General features: G+C 35.9%; 1 protein-coding gene and 1 long non-coding RNA gene across 9 annotated transcripts in view; one reads left to right on the top strand and one right to left on the bottom strand.

Moving 5' to 3' along the window:
- The window catches only part of LOC307191446, a 119,152-nt gene extending 111,592 nt beyond the window's left edge, over nt 1–7,560 (bottom strand). Inside the window, exon 1 of the long non-coding RNA XR_013829781.1 lies at nt 7,449–7,560. This is a non-coding gene — a long non-coding RNA (uncharacterized lncRNA). The remainder of the gene's footprint in view (nt 1–7,448) is intronic.
- A 36-nt stretch (nt 7,561–7,596) lies between these two features.
- The window catches only part of SEMA3A (semaphorin 3A), an 859,827-nt gene continuing 850,838 nt past the window's right edge, over nt 7,597–16,585 (top strand). For all 8 annotated transcript variants that reach the window (XR_013829775.1, XR_013829776.1, XR_013829777.1 and 5 more), the window contains exons 1-2: nt 7,597–7,888; nt 8,090–8,176. The gene's annotated coding sequence lies outside the window, so the exon portion shown is untranslated. The remainder of the gene's footprint in view (nt 7,889–8,089; nt 8,177–16,585) is intronic.

Genomic DNA, 16,585 nt, shown 5'->3' with positions numbered 1-16,585 from the left:
ATATACTTTATTCTCCTGGATAACTGGCAGCAGGGGGTCTGAGATTGAGGCAGACCAACCACACTTAAGCTTTTTACAAAAAGATTTACCTTTAACTCTGAACCTGACTACATTACTTTACTAAACTTTATTGGGGATTTCAGACCGCAATGCAATCTAACATTAAATGAAGTTTTGAAGAAAAACTGGACTTTGAGTGCTAAAATTTAAGGGAATATGGGGCCCAGCCTCACTGTATTCTAACTTAGAAACATGCATGTATACGTATCTAGTATGAGTTATGCCAATTTTAAGTGACATATTTGAAAATTATGTCAACTTAGATGTGGTGGTGGGCGGCAGTGGTCGCTTAACAAGGACAAGAGATAAGGATTATTAAACAGCCTAGGGCTTGGCTCAGAGTAAACACTTCATGGGTGTACATGCTATTGCTATTATTACTATTGCTGTTATTATTATATTGGTGTTTTACCTGAATAATGGAGATAAGTGGGAAAATACCATAACTATCCACAGGATGAACAAATGATGGCTGACCAACTGCTAACCTTCAATCAAACTGGCTTCGAAGTCTTAAAAATCTATCAAAAAAGGCATTTCCCTGATTTTCACCATCTTTATGGAATTTTCTGATGCTCTAGCCACTGCCCTGTGTGAACTCAATAGGTGCATGTAGCCCGTTAGAAAATGCCAAAGTAAACCTTGCTGTTCTGTCTAAAGTTACAGAGTCGGCCAGTCGGGCCTCTGTGGAAGAACTGTGGAGGGTGGAGGACAGAAACGAAGGTACAGGCTGTTGTTGAGTTTCAAATGTATCCCACCGGAATTGGACATTTTGTAATAAAAATACCCAAATACCAAATTGTTCTTTCCAGCTTTTTGTCTAAATTCATATTGTTCCCTTTGACAGGAGTGCTGTTTCCCCACTCACGCTTTTCTTTCCTGTCCAAACGATTTCTCATGTTTCAAAACTCAAGAACAGAATTAACTTCTCCAAAAAGGCTTCACTTATCTCTACCCATAACTTGTTTTGATGGGTGCTACACCTTTACCTTCCAATAGTATGTTATATTTTGGCATAATTTAACCTTGTGTATTAGACTTATCTGTTCCCTAAGTGTTTGCCTACTTTCATAGTGCAATACAGTTTGCTGGTTTTAATGCTGTCTTGATCCAGTTTTAAGGCTCTGACTAGAGGCCCATTTCCCTTCGTGAGCAGTTAATTAAGTCCACACCAGACCCTTCCCTTTCTGGCTCTCACACTTTGGGCCACTATGCATCTGCCCTAATCACCCCAGGAACAGGTAGCAGAAACTAGATACAGCCCCCTTGAATGTGCAAAATTATTCAAATTAGCCAATCCACAGACAACCCACAAAACCTAGTTAACCCCACCTTACTTGCCATACATAAACTTCCCCTACAGCTCCAGCTTGCTGCTCTCCTGTCCTGGGTGCAACCCCCTTTGTGAATCCACAACTGTAGCCTTCTCTCTTTCAGAGCTGCAAGGAACAAAGAGTTCTGCCTTTCATCTATCCGAGTGTCATTGTATTGTGTCCTTCCAACAAAACAATCTTAAAATTTTATAAAACACATAGTCAGTAGACCACTCTCTGGTCCCTATCAAGATTACAGGACCAATTCCTGGTTTCCAGGCAAACTAGGTGGTTACATCTCCCAACCAGTCTCTCCGGAGAGCTTCCTACTCATTCTCACATTGCATTAACATTCCTATAAATAGAATCCACTTGTGATCACTTGAGATTGAATCCCATGAAAATGTCAGTATTCAATATTATTTGATCTCAAACATAGCAGTTTCATTATCAACATGATTATATACACCTTCGCATGTAACACACAGCATGTGAAACACAGCATGTGAAACATCTAGAGATAGTAGACCTCATTCCTCATCTCTCCATGCTTCTATACTTTTCCCTATCATTCTTCAGTCAAATAGGAGTTGGTGAATTCGTTGATTACACTGATGACTCTTCTCTAATGAGCAATTTTACTGTGCCTCAAAGCTAACACCTGTATACTGCCCGCTGTCTGTAGTAAGCAAGCAAAGCAGGACTTAGAACCAAGGCCTCTGCCCATATTTACAGTCTCTTCCAAGCCACTGCTGGGAAGGATAATTTAGGACAGGATCTTCCCTCTTCATACATGCCTGTGCCTGGTTTTCACCCAGAGACTTTGGTATAATTTCTGATAAAACAACAACAATGGAGGTTGTTTTATCAGAAATTATAATCCGCAACATTTAGGAAGGAAGCTACATGGCAGACGTCGTGTGTTCTTACTGAATCTTCTGAAGACACAGACTTGGAAAGGTCAACATTAGCAGTAGCACAGGGCTAAGAACATCTTGAGTTTTGTTACAGAAGCAAAATTAATCTTTTCAGTTAATCTCTTGATATGAGATTTGGGTAGGTGATGGTTGGAGGGGGAAGGGGATAGTGTTGGAGTTTCCACCTAAGCCTTAAACCAAAAGAAATGCACCAGCAATTCGTCTGTTATCAGAGAACACTGCATTGCAGAGTGAGAGATGCTGACTCTTATGTTAATGAAGAAGTGCCTTGATTACAAATGTTCTCTGCATTCATATTGTTTATTCCTTTGGGAAGTTTGGATGATTTGCAGGGCAAGATTCAGGAAGTGTGGGGAGCTGGATAAAATCTTATCATCATGGCTACAAAATCTTTACCCTATTCTCTAAGAAAATCTTATTTAATCAATAAGAAAACATAATGATATAAGGGAATTGATTGACTTCAAAGACAAAGATCCTCCAGAGAATTCAGAGGCTGTATCATAACAGTAATGAGGAACAAAGAGGGAGAAAAGAAGATGTTTAATGTGAACAGAAACTACACACACACACACACACACACACACACACACACATTTTTATGGTCCAGGGAGAAGCGCCATACAATCACATTCAATTATTTCTGAAGAAAGCAACTTCAGTGATCATCTATCCAGCAAGTAATTCTATCACTGAATGTTCTGAGCAAAATGCCCAGAAGTAGCCCTCACTGATCTCTTCCTTAGGTAATCACTTAGAAAATTCCTTTCTTCTGGAACCAGCTGTTCTCAACCGACTAGTCCTCTTTGACATCCTAGCAAATTAGAGGGGTGACCTTGACGAGTTCCTGACAAAAGCTATGGAATTCTATCATACTAGCTCTGAAGGTATATTCCATATGTGATTGATTAAATGAGAGGTCAATGAAAAAGTTATAGATGATCTCAAGTGTGCAAATGCGAGCAGCACATGTGACAGAAAGGTAAAGGAGGAATACACTTAGAAAATCATCTCTCTGTGTCTTCTGTAATGAATCATGGCAGTGAGAGTCAGACTGTGAGAGATTAAGAAGTATAAAGCATAACTATGAGAAATTCGGCACTAAGTGAAAAGTGTTTGGGGATTTCATTTATTTGCATACTTGTGTATGTGTGTGTGTGTGCGTGTATGCATGTATGTGAGCACATGCATTTTGTTATTTGTAACTTAGGGGGAAATGTTTGTTGATGGGATGGCATAAGAAAAGGGTATGAAAATACTACACTGTGAACAGGTTAAATTAGGAATGAAGATGAAATCAACCGTGAACATGGGTGGGAAGCTCATGCTGGAAAATGAGGTAGAGAACGTCTAGTTCAGACAGACTTCTAGTAAAAAGAGATAGGGTTCCCTTCAAAGACCCTTATTGATTTGTGAGTTAAATGATTGTTCTTGTAATTTATTCCTTTCCCAGGTATTGTATTCATAAAGTTTCTAGCATATAGGATTATCGGCCCCCAAGTTTCCCATATCTCATTCTATTTTGTAGAGTTAAAGTGCTATAAACATCACAGGATTTTAAGCTGAGTGTGGATGGGTTAATACGACTCGAAACTCTTGAACTTTCTGTTATACTGCAGCCCAATTTTTACTCTTAAAATTATAGTGCATTCTTTTTTTAAAGAAAAACCTCACAGAGTTGGATCGGGTTTTAACAAATAAACAATGCAAGCTAAATGACTTCATTCCTTTAAAAACCACTCAGTAATTCTTCGTTGTCTTGAAGAGACCTCAAGTCAAGACCATGTTGTAGAAGCTTTCTTCCCCTCCATGTAGGCAAGCTACACTTTCCCTCTTGAACTTCACATTTCAAACCCTTAGGTACAAACTGTGCTTCCCTGAACCCAGAACCCCTCTTGTCTATGTCCTTATCACTCAGGCTTTTCTTTCCCTTCATCTCCACCTCTCTGTTCCAACTAAACCAACTTCCCCAGGCCTCCCCTTAGCCCACTCACATTTGATGGGTTAATTACTGCTAATTATCTAAGCCTCAGGCTGGTTATTTATTTCTTCCATGAAACCCCACCTGAACTATACTCTTATGACTTTGATTCCTGCTTTCTTGGCATTAATTATAGCCTATTTTAGTGATATATTTACTTGTCTGTTACTTGCTAACCAGAGAGTATGCTCCTTGAGAACACTGTTTCATCGTCTTTTTATAACAAAACCTTAACTATGGCTGGCACATAAGTAGACAATAAATACTTCTTTCTTATGTGTGAACTCTAAGCCTTTATTTTTGAAGTGGCAACCCAAGGGGAGAGGGACATATTTCTTAGTTCTTGTTTTTAATAGTTTACATATAGAAGACTATATGCAAACAAGTGATAGATAATATTTTTAGGGAAATGTTCAGTAGCCTTCGGAATGCAAATAAGAACTACCAGTGATTTACGTAAAATACAATAAGTAAGGCAGTGAAAATTCACTCTTTTGGTAACCACAAATTCCTCAAGACCATTTTTTTTAAGCTCATAGATAACACCGAATTCATTTGTACAATACCCAGCTAAATATAAATGTTTAGAGAATTAGTATCTAATACGAAATACTTGCTTATTTAAAAAAATTTTTAGTTAAGACAAGACCTTTATGTGAAATGATTAGAAAATCTGTCAATAGAGGTAGAAAGATATAGAATACATGTGTATAAATGGGAAGCTTATACTGAGCTATATTAATAGAGACCAATGTTTACAGGAACATACTTGTTTCAAAGCAGTACTAAATAATGTGTCCACTTTTTATTTCTTTATTTACTTAAATGCCTTCTACATCCTTTTAAAGAAAAATTGGGGGATTCTATGTCTCAGTGTAAGAGAAATTACTGGTTTCCCCTACTTGGAAATCCCATCTTGAGTGACACATTTCCTAGGAGTATGGCATCATTTTTCAAAGACAGCAACTCCGTGTTCTCTTAAGGCACTGTTTGGTTACTCTCAGCCCTTCAACTGCAATGTAAGGTCTTTTTTCAGAAAGGCAAGTATCAGTCATATTTGGTTTTTTTTTTTACCAGCTTTCTACCTACTAACTGAAAGCAGTGAACTGCTCCACTTTTTATCAAAAAAAGAAAACCATAACTTTAAAAGTAATAAAACAAAACCTCTTATGTTTAGCTATACAGACTCATATAGAACATTATTTGTAATCACGACAATATTATGCTTTTAAGTTAGCCTGAAGCAACATCTGTCTTCAGTAACTATTTTGAAAACTTATATGATAAAATATATAAATATGTTTTTAATTACACATATTGTATTTGGCAAAAATTAATGTTTTTACCATTCTAGAGACTGAGATATAAAACCTCCATATAATATAAATATCATTTATAATTAAGTTATAATCTTCGAAATACACACATACACAAAACACACCATAAATTTTGGAACATAGAAGATGTATTGTTTATCTCAACATGTAAATTTTTCCATTTAATATATATTTAAAAAAAATTTAAACTAAAAGTAATCACACGGATTATAACACTCCCTTATTAATTGAAAAAACGATACATTCTACCCCATTGATATATTGAGATTACTAAAACCATATCTAAATAAGAACTGTTTTTGCTAAGTTGAGGGAAAGTTTAGAAACATTCAATCAAAAACCTGTTGCTTGGGCTTCCCTGGTGGCGCAGTGGTTAAGAATCCGCCTGCCAACACAGGGTACACGGGTTCAAGCCCTGGTGCGGGAAGATCCCATATACCGTGGAGCAACTAAGCCCGTGCACCACAACTACTGAGCCCACATGCTGCAACTACTGAAGCCCGTGCGCCCAGAGCCCGTGCTCCACAACAAAAGAAGCCACCGCAACGAGAAGCCCACGCACCGCAACGAAGAGTAGCCCTCGCTCGCCACAACCAGAGAAAGCCCATGCGCAGCAACAAAGACCCAACGCAGCCAAAATAAATAAATTAATTTAAAAAACCCAAACACCTGTTGTTTGAATTAAATCTCTTAACATTTATTTGGGAATAAAAAATTTGAGTTAGAGATAAATTAGTTCAGGCTAAGTATAAAAAAGTAAGATTTCCTTTGTATTTTTTTCTCCTAACTGCTGTCAGAGAGTTGAATGTTTCTTCCAACTTATTTCTGTAATGTTTATTTATGTATCAATTGATTCTAATTTGGGTAAGTTACATTCCATTGAAGTTCATTCAATGATGAAATTCCATTCAACAATTCAAAAACTATTTTAAATTTTTTAACTTTTCATTATAGAAAATTTCAAAAGCAGGTTAAACTAGAGAAGACAGTATAATGAACCCTCATTTACCCATCACACATTTTATCACTCAATTATCAACTCACGACCAAGATCATTTCAAATGTATCCCTACCTATTCCTCCCTGTTCATATTAACACAAATTCCAGACATAATATCATTTATTTGAATTTCAATTAATATCTGAAAAGACAGACTCTTTTCCAAGATAAAATCACAGTACTGTTACCAGACCCAAAATAAGAATATCAATATTTCTTCAATATCACCAAATATCCAAAAGGTTTTCCTGAATGTCTCATTACTTTTCACAGTTTGAGTCAGAATACAGTTAATATCTCCTGTTAAAAACAAGACAGCAGGACCCAAATGAAGTCACTTATGCTAAGTGCCACATCACAAAACTGAAACTTAATTAGTTTCATCTTTCCCCGAAATGAATCTTAAACCAGTCAACCAGGAATCACCTGATCAGCACTAACTAATTAAGCAATCTGCCTGACAGATCCACGCAGTTCCCTAACGGAAAGTCAACTTGCAATAACCAACTGCTTTTTTTTTTGCCTAATAGAACTTTCTTGCTCCCTCTCCCTTCTGCCTATAAAAGTCTTTCATTTAATACAGGTCCTCAGAACTCCTTTCTTTCTACTAGACTGGATACTGCCCAATTGGAATCCAGTTTTACACACATAAACTCTTAAAAGGCCTCAGTTTATCTCTGAACAGGCCTGGTGTCAGGAGAGGGAACAGCAGGAGACCCCGGCGCACTGCCCCCCGGCGCACTGCCGCCCCGGCCCACTGCCGCCCCGGCCCACTGCCGCCCCAGCCCCTAGGCGCACTGAGTAACCACGCAGAGGTACCTGCTAAGTCCGGCGAGCTCGCTGCTTTCCCGCTGCCTCCGGAAGTGGTGGGCGAGTCCCTGGATCTTAGCTCCGCAGCGTTTGTGTTATGAGCTTTCAGACTTTCTTTGAGCACTTCTTTTTCCAGGATGGGTTGAGAAACTGGCCAGAGTTGAACTCGGACAGACGCAGCACCCAGCGTGGGTGCGCGGATGGATCCGTTTTGAGCCGGAAGCCAGACCGCGTCTGGGGATGGACTACTTCCGACTCAGAAGCCGGACCAGGTCTGGAGAAGGAGCGGTTTCGACTCAGAAGCCGGACCAGGTGTGGGGAAGGACCGGTTCCGACTCAGAAGCCAGACCAGGTCTGGGGAAGGACCGGTTCCGACTCGGAAGTCGGACCGGGACTGGGATATGACGGGGTTCAGCTTAAACTGGACTGGGTCCAGGCTGAGGCCTCAAGTGAGTAACATTTTGTTTTAAGGCTGAACAAGTAGGTTAAACTTACTAAAGATAATCTTGACTACAGTGGCCACGGTGGAGAACTTCTAACTTAGATAAACTTATCCATTTATGAGGTGCGCTGTAGCAAAAAGCGTCTCAGTCAAGCACTCACTATAGAGGGTGAAGGTCAAACTATTTTTCCTCTCCTCTGGCTTCTAGAGACCAGGATGAGAACTGCTACCACACCCCACTCGCTCCAGCGCCTGTAAACTGGATCCTGAGAAAAGTAGCGGAAGTTGGCAAAAGGTGAGAATTTTCACCAGAGTCATTTCTTCCCGATTTCTAACTGTGGTGCCTGGTCGAGAGAGGAAGGTAAAATTTCACATTTTCCTTTCCTTTCCAATGTTTTTAAGAATTGCCTTTTCTAAATTAAATTTTATTTTTTAACTATGCAAAATATTTACATGGTTCTAAAATCATAGTTATAAAACAAGGTCTATTCAGAGAAACCTAATAATCTAATTGGAATCTAACAATTCCAACACGCTACACCTGGTTTCCTCTCTCTCCTGTAGGTAAATATTTTAAAATGTATATTTTTCTTCCACTTTTACGTATAAGAAAATATGTTCATAGATATATTCATTGTGTATGTGTGTATATGTGCTTGTGTGTGTATGTGTGTGCATGTATGTATATATATATTCAAATCAACCCCCCCCACCCTTTCTTTGATAAGCAGTGGAAAAGTATATATACTTTTCTGTACTTTGCTATTTTCACTGAACAGTATGTTTTGGAGATCACTCCATGGCAGCACAGAGAGATTTTCTTCATTGTTTATAGCATAATAGACTCTATAGTGTGAATGTTCCATAGTTTATATTAGCAGCTACCTTTGGGTTTCTTTTTTCTTTCTTCTTTTTAAAGAAATGTTTACAAATACTGCTAAAATGAAGAGCCTGGTTATGGATACATCCATATTTTTTCCAATGCAAAAATATGGAAATAGAAAGTGGAATTGCTGGGTCAAATTTCATATACATATGCATTTTTCCTGTTTGTTACCAAATTTTCTCCATAATGATTTTATTTTGGCATACTCTTAATGATTTTTATAGGACATAGTAAATATGATAGTATAATCAAGTTTCTTAGGCTACTTTGTGCCTTCATATGATTCTTTCCTTTGGGAATTAAGAGGACTCCTATTTGCAATCATAGACTCACAAATTGAATTCCTATTTGAAAGTTGGCCTAAATAATAAATTGCTCAAACTGCTACATTGTATGCATTCATGAGGTGGAGAGTGCATGTCTGGAAGTGATGCAACTGGATGAGTTATTAAACCATAACTATTTTCTTATATTTATAGTCCCATGGAATTCCAGATACCATTGTCTTTTTTTTTTAAACATCTTTATTGGAGTATAATTGCTTTACAATGGTGTGTTAGTTTCTGCTGTATAACAAAGTGAATCAGCTATACATATACATATATCCCCATATCTCCTCCTTCTTGTGTCTCCCTCCTACCCTCCCTGTCCCACCCCTCTAGGCAGACACAAAGCACCAAGCTGTAGATACCATTGTCTTAAAGGCATTAATGCTTGCTGAATATTTTATTTCCATTTTGTATTCAATTTTGTATTCTTTTGTATTTGGGTATTCTGTAGTGATTTTTTTTCCTGAGATAATTCTCAAAAAAGCTTTAATGTGAAAATAATGGAAATAAAAGGGAAGATTTTGCAAAGTAAAGCATTTTTAATCACTTCTTAAACATTTTAAAGTCCTTTATGTAACAAAACCCCAGTATTATAAAAAGTAGTTCTGTGTTTTTGTTTGTTTACTGGTTAAGAATTCCCTTAGATTACAAATTGGGTAACTTACTTTTTCCCAGAGTACTTCAAGACCTAGGAATGATTTTAAGAATGTTTCACTTTCAACTCTGAAATTGCTTATGATCAACCGAGCAGAGTATTAGAAAACCTTTTGTCAAAGGGTAGAAAGAGGGAGGACAGGCAGAGAAAACATGTCAGAGGAGTTTCATTTTAAGTTTTGAGCTACTTCTCATTGCCACTCTTCCTTTTCAGCCAAGCATTGTTTTAGTCCGTAATCACTGTCTTTCCCTTATCATCTTGCATTCACACCTCAGCTCACCTTTATCTGGCTTCTGCTCTTCCCTGAAATGCCTCCCAAAGTCCAAAACAATATTCTGTTGACACTGTTCAATTCTTATCTTACTGGATATCACAGTTGCTTTGTACACTATTGATGACTTCCTCCTTTTTAAAACTTACTACTCTAGAATCAGTGGAACAGTCCTGTCCTGGTCTGTTCAGTCAAACAGTGGAGCTACTCAGCTCTCTTTCCTCCACCAATTTTCTTTTATATATGTATGGTTTCTCTCATTCTTCCAGCCCTCTATCTCATTTATACGTTTGATTCCACATAAACATGACTACAGAGCTTCTGAATCATGTCATTGTTTCTGTGTACCTCTTTTTGGATATGCTATAAGCCACTGACACTTAAAATATTCATCTTTCTTTACACCCTTTCCCATCAGTATTTCTTATCTCAGTTTATGTCACATTCACTAAGAGAATCTCAAAACTTCAGCTCTTATTTCAAAATTTTGCTCTCACATTCACCTCTAATCAATCATACAGTCTTGATATTTCTCCAGTAGGCCTCATTGCCTGTGTCTCTTTACCCATGGACCAAATTTAAGCTCTCGTCATTTCATGCCTTGTCCCTTTCAATAACCACCCAACTTGTCTCCTTGCGTGAAATCTTACCTAAATCAAGCCAATCATCTACATTGGGGCAGAAGGATTCATTTAACACAAATTTGATCCTGTCACTGGCCTGCTGAAAATATCCATTGCGTTCCCATCACGTACAGGATATAACCCAAATCAATAAGAAATGCCTATCCCTCTAGCTCATCCTCTGTGACTCCTTGCCTTAAATATCATGCATTTGCTTTATCAGATAATCTTTCATAGCTCTGTGCCTTCCCAAATGTTTCCTCTAGTCAAAACGGTTATCATCCAGTTCTTTCTTATCCTGCTTTTACATTTACTTTCATATTCAACTCATTGATTCCCCCAGAACAATCCCATCATTTTCTGTATAACTTTATCATAGTAAAGACCACAAAAAATTGAACTTCTGTGATTGTCTCTCTTCACAATAATGGGGTTGACTTCTTATGCTCCCAAACTCTAGCAAATTATATGGCATAAATAATGTTTGGTAAATGTGGGTTGAATTGGACTGAGAAAGGTGTATTAGCATTCCTGTATTGACTGAAATTGAACCAGGTTGGTGGAAAGAAAACCATACAAAAAGAATCAAGTCAATGGAATTGAAAGAATAAGAAAGAGCTAATAAGTAATATTTGGATGAATTAATTTATATGCTTAAATTATACTTCTCCTCCTACAGCATCATTTAGTGCCTGATTGACTGTCACCACATTTGTGCCAAGTGATTTTCAAACCATGGGTTGACGTGGTTATGAATTGCTCAGTTTTGTTAATTTTTTAAAGTAATTTTGTTCTATATTTCCTTTGCCCTATCTATGTGTTATACTACCTACTAATATCTGCTGGCTGTGTAAAAGACACCTAAATAATATTTATGGGCTTCATGTTCCCTAGTTTATGTTCATGAAAATGGTATTTGAAATTCCATTTGTTTATATGTATTTATTATTCAATTCAAATACAAATTTTACTTAGGATATGAAAACTCAGGGTGTAAGTTCTAAGTATTTAAGTGAATTTAATACTTAACATTCAAGTTCAACTTATTGCTCTAAAAATATGATTTCCCATTTCAAGGAGGTAGCTTTCATAATGTTTCTGAAACATCAGATATTTTCCAGTAAATTCTGAGTAAACTGATAAAAATCACACAGATTAACTTTTTGGGGTTTTTATACATCATTTTTCATTTATTTCACTTATATAAACTTCAAATAACTCACTCTCTTGAAAGGTCCTTAAGAAGAAAATATGACTTTTTTTTGTACACAAAGGCTACATATTGTAGACATTTCTTCTCTCTTAGCAACCCTCTTTTACCTTTAACTACCTTTTATGGTCTAATGTTTTGAAATACTCTATTTATATTCTAGTTTTAAGATAGACATTAGCTTGGAACACGAGCAACTAAAATAGTGTGTTTAAGGAGGGATAGGTAAAATATAGGCATTAGAAAATGCTGCCTGAGCTACATGTTTATTTTCAGTTTGTGAATTCCTTGATAGTGTTCAATAACCACAGAGAGGTTGAGGGATCAGATATCCAAAAATTAACCTGCATAATGATCTAGGCAGTGAATTCATAGACAGTTATGGAATTCCAGGGCTTGTTATTTGCACCAGATTTCCAATCCAGCTTTTTTGGTTCATATTTCATGTTCATATTTGCTAGACCTCTTTTTCTCTACGTATTGCAGTGGGCACAGTTCAGAGAAAAATTGTTTACAAGTTGTATTGAAAATATTTCTATATGCAAAGCGTTCAAAACTAACGGGGCATTTTGAGGCAATCAGCACACTGCCAAGTTCTTCCATCTTTCAACTCTCCATTTGATAGAGCCTAATTATTGCCAATGCAAACAGTTCTTATAAAGGATTAGGAATTTATATGACAAATAAACAATAGGAACAGATGACTTCTTCAAAGCAAAACTTTTTTAAAATTTAAAGTTCTCAAAAAATAGAAATTTAAATAAAAAATCATATATGTAAACCCTGCTTGAAAAGTTTATATGGTTCTTGGCTTGGGAGATTGCAAAAAAGAAGACCTAACAAGCCTCAGCTTAAATTTGGAAATTAACTTCAGAAATAATGCGGGTGGCATAGAAGTTTTCTGAAGAGTCTGGTAGGTAACAAATGAACAAGTATATACCCTAACTAAAAATGTATTGACTATATAAATAATTGCGTTGTATAAATTATATACATTATTTTATATATATCATTTTCTGAAAGTTTCTCTATACGTCTCTTCCTACATACTCTTATGGGTTTCAAGAAAGACTCATTTAAGACTCATTTTATTAAATTTAGATATTTGTCATTGGTGTTACAGCATTTTTCATACTGCATTATAGCTTGTTAAATATTAGTTTTTCCCACAAGATAACTTCTCTGTGACTAAAAATCCTAAGTCATCACTATATCCTTTCAACCTAAATATTTCATATTGCATAAACATATACTTTTTGAAAAAATAAATGAACATATAAAAAATTCAATATAACTATTTATAATGTCTCTTTTAAAGCTTATAAATATGGATCAAACAGTTTATAAGCAAACAATAAACAAATGAATAGAAATATTAAACGAAACATTCATCAGATTTAAGTGTTATTTTTCAGCGTTATCTCAAAATAGTCAATATTTGATGGATACTATCCAAAAAATATTGTGCAGGTTACAGGCTTACCACTAAATCCACCATTTGTACTATTTCTTTTGGGTAAAAGTTGTATACTTTTTCCCTGCATATAAAACAAGGGAGCAGTAGGAATGAAATTTGCTAATTTCAAAGTAGCAATAGAAATATTTTCAATACAACTTGTAATGCATAGATAACAAATTTAAGCAAAAAATCTCTCTAGATATTCCAAACATTTAAAAAAAGTAGGAGCTCTCAAAGCTAAAACATGCTTGCTTTTAAAATTAAAACCACTGACTATGTACTATTAAAGGACTATTTGAATCGCAGTATATTGGATTATTCTGTAATTGAAACTAGCATAAATAGTGCTTTATTAATTAAAGAAAAAAAATCAAGGATTTAGCCCTTAGTTTTAGATTCTATAACTTGCAACATTAGAGAAAAGCTAAGTTGTGTTTTTGCTATTTCTGACATTATTCTCGACTTGCACAAAACTTCACCAAGATTTTAATCGGAGAAGCAGAGGACCTTGCAGGAGGTTTACCACTTTAATGATTATAGATGGATACTTTGAAAGCTACAGATAAATTGAGGGAGTTAGATAAGTAGATAAATGATATGTAGACATATAATGAACTTTTCCATAATGGTTAATAAACACATGTCATGTGTTGTCCTCGTCTGGATTTGGCAGCCCTGTCTTCTCATGATAATCAGGATCCAATACCCCTGCCACTCTAAAAACTCCTCTCTTTGCTTATTACTGCTCTGTTGCCGTGAGGAGGCTACAATGACAAGGGACAGCCATAGCTTTAGGTGTTCTTGGGAAAACTATCTCCTCCCTGCTCACAACAAAACAAAGCAAAACAAAAAATCAGAAAACCCACATTTCAGAAAACAATGATCACTTTTCAAATTAATGTTAATATCTAATCTCTTTTGCCTTAAAAAAGTTAACTTAAAATGTTTCTTTTTGTTCTAAATGCAAAGCTATATTTTTAGCTGTAATCAAAAATACATGCACACATTACAAAAAATGTACATTTTTAAATGTACAAACATGACACAAATTAGTTTTATTTCAAACTTTAATCCAGTGGGGAAGAAGTGAAAGAAATGAAATATAAATATTGCCCCTTATTGCTAAGGTATCTTATCTAATATTTTTGCTTTGAAAATAGTTTCTTAACTGCTTGTCTTGATTTGGAAATTGATATTGTGATTCATAATAAAAAACGTGTACTTGCTCTAGTCCCCATTTCTGGCACAGAGTTCCTAAAACCCTTAGAATTTGCTAAGCCACAAAGGTATCTTTTGTGGTGTTTAGAAGGTTACTTTGGATTGCACCAAAAGTTGGGGGCTGGTTGCCAGGAGAACAACCAAGTGGTTAGAGGATTGGAATTTACAAGGGAGAGAGGCTAGGGACTGAATCAATCATCGATGGCCAGTGAGTTCGTCAATCATGCCTAAGTAATGAAGCCTTCTTAAAACCCCAGAAGGACGGGGTTTGGAGAGTTTCAGGGTTGGTGAACATGTGGGGATTAGGGAAGAGTAGTGTGCTTGGAAAGGGCATGGAAGCTCTGTGCTCTTTCCTCATACCTTGCCCTATGCATTTCTTCCATCTGGCTGTTCCTTTTATAATGAACCAGTAATCCAGTATGTAAAATATTTCTCTGAGTTCTGTGAGCCACTCTAGCAAATTAATCTAACCCAGAGACAGGGTTGTGGGAACCTCTGATTTATAGCCAGTGGGTCAAAAGTACAGGTAACAAACTGGGCTTGCTTGTGGCATCTGGAGGGGAGGGGAGAGGGGCATGCAGTCTTGTGGGACTGAGCTCTCAACCAGTGCAATTTGATGTTATCTCCTGGAAGATACTGTCAGAATTAAGTTGAATTGTAGGACACCAAACAGGTGTCAGAGCTTGTTTGGATGTGTGGGGAAACACCCTTCCTGACACGCACGCCTTCCATAGGCTGGAAATTGGGAAATTAGGTCCAAGAACCCAAAATAGGACCTAATCCTTCTTATTGGCAGTGAGATGAACTAGGTAGTTTCGTAATTTCAAAATCAGCTCTAATTTTGATATTATGTAATATGGTATTTCATATAAGTCTTTGACTACATTATGCGTTCATGTAGAAGATAACTCTTTTAAATATTCATTTTATATCATGGCAAGTTTTGGATATAGATTACTATGTTAGAAAAAATTGTTATAACAGAGTTGGGAAGAAATCCAAGATATCAATGTTGATCAATTCAAGATTAAAATGTAAATATTCAGTAGGTTAAATAAATTAAACTTTCATTATTAAGTAAATCCAATCTCTATCATATTTACCATTTAAGTCTAAGCAAATGGTGGCAATAAAAAGACTAATGAAAGATATTTTGTCTAGATATTAAATCCATTAAATATATAAATGAAGGTACCTTACATTCATAAGGATAATTCATATAACTTTATATAAATTATTTATTACAATAAAAATTATATAAAGGAAAAGTTATAAAAGTTTAAAGATACTGCCTTATCTAGATGTAGAATTCCATGTTTTAAATAGAAATGTGTCTAGCCACCAATTATCAGGTGTTGATCATCTGAGACATTATAATTTAGGTGTTATTTACTGAAAATATGCCATCTGTTGGAAGATTCAGAGTATACGGAGTAAATTAGCTATTTCTTTAGCACCCCTAAATCACTTTATATCTTTGTGATACATATAAGTTCTTAAAATATTTGGTAGTTGAAGAAAAAAAATATAGATTTAAAAATGTGGAGATATATACTTTAACACATTTTTCCATATGGGAGAGTTATAATTTTCACAGAGAAGCAAAGCCAAAGTTTATATATCACTTGACAAATCTCCCTGACAGTGAACATTCATTTTGGCATCATATAAACCACCAAATATACATGTGAACATCATGACTTAATACCTCAAACCATGACAAATTTTTTGCTGTCTTAGCTTGCCTTAATTTCAAAACATCATTATATGTGCTCTGAACAATATCAGAATCTGTGCCTTTTCAGTAAATCTGGTTCTCATCTTAACATTTTTAAAATGTATTTGTTTTTAATGGCTTTTCAAATGTAACAAAGACTGTCGTTTGAAGGGAGGGATAGAAGGAAAAAAGACAGCAGTAGCATTTTGTATTGATAGTATAAAATGTATCCTTAAGATTATAATTCACGTACCTGCTTATATATATATGTACAGATTTTATATGTATTACGATAAATGTTAACATTTTAATAGTACTAAATACATGGATACTGTG

The sequence above is a fragment of the Stenella coeruleoalba genome (assembly GCF_951394435.1).
Source record: "Stenella coeruleoalba genome assembly, chromosome: 9".
In the NCBI taxonomy this organism is placed as follows: Eukaryota; Metazoa; Chordata; class Mammalia; order Artiodactyla; family Delphinidae; genus Stenella; species Stenella coeruleoalba.
The sequence above is the reverse complement of the archived record's forward strand: the minus strand, read 5'-3'. Positions and strand labels throughout refer to the sequence as shown.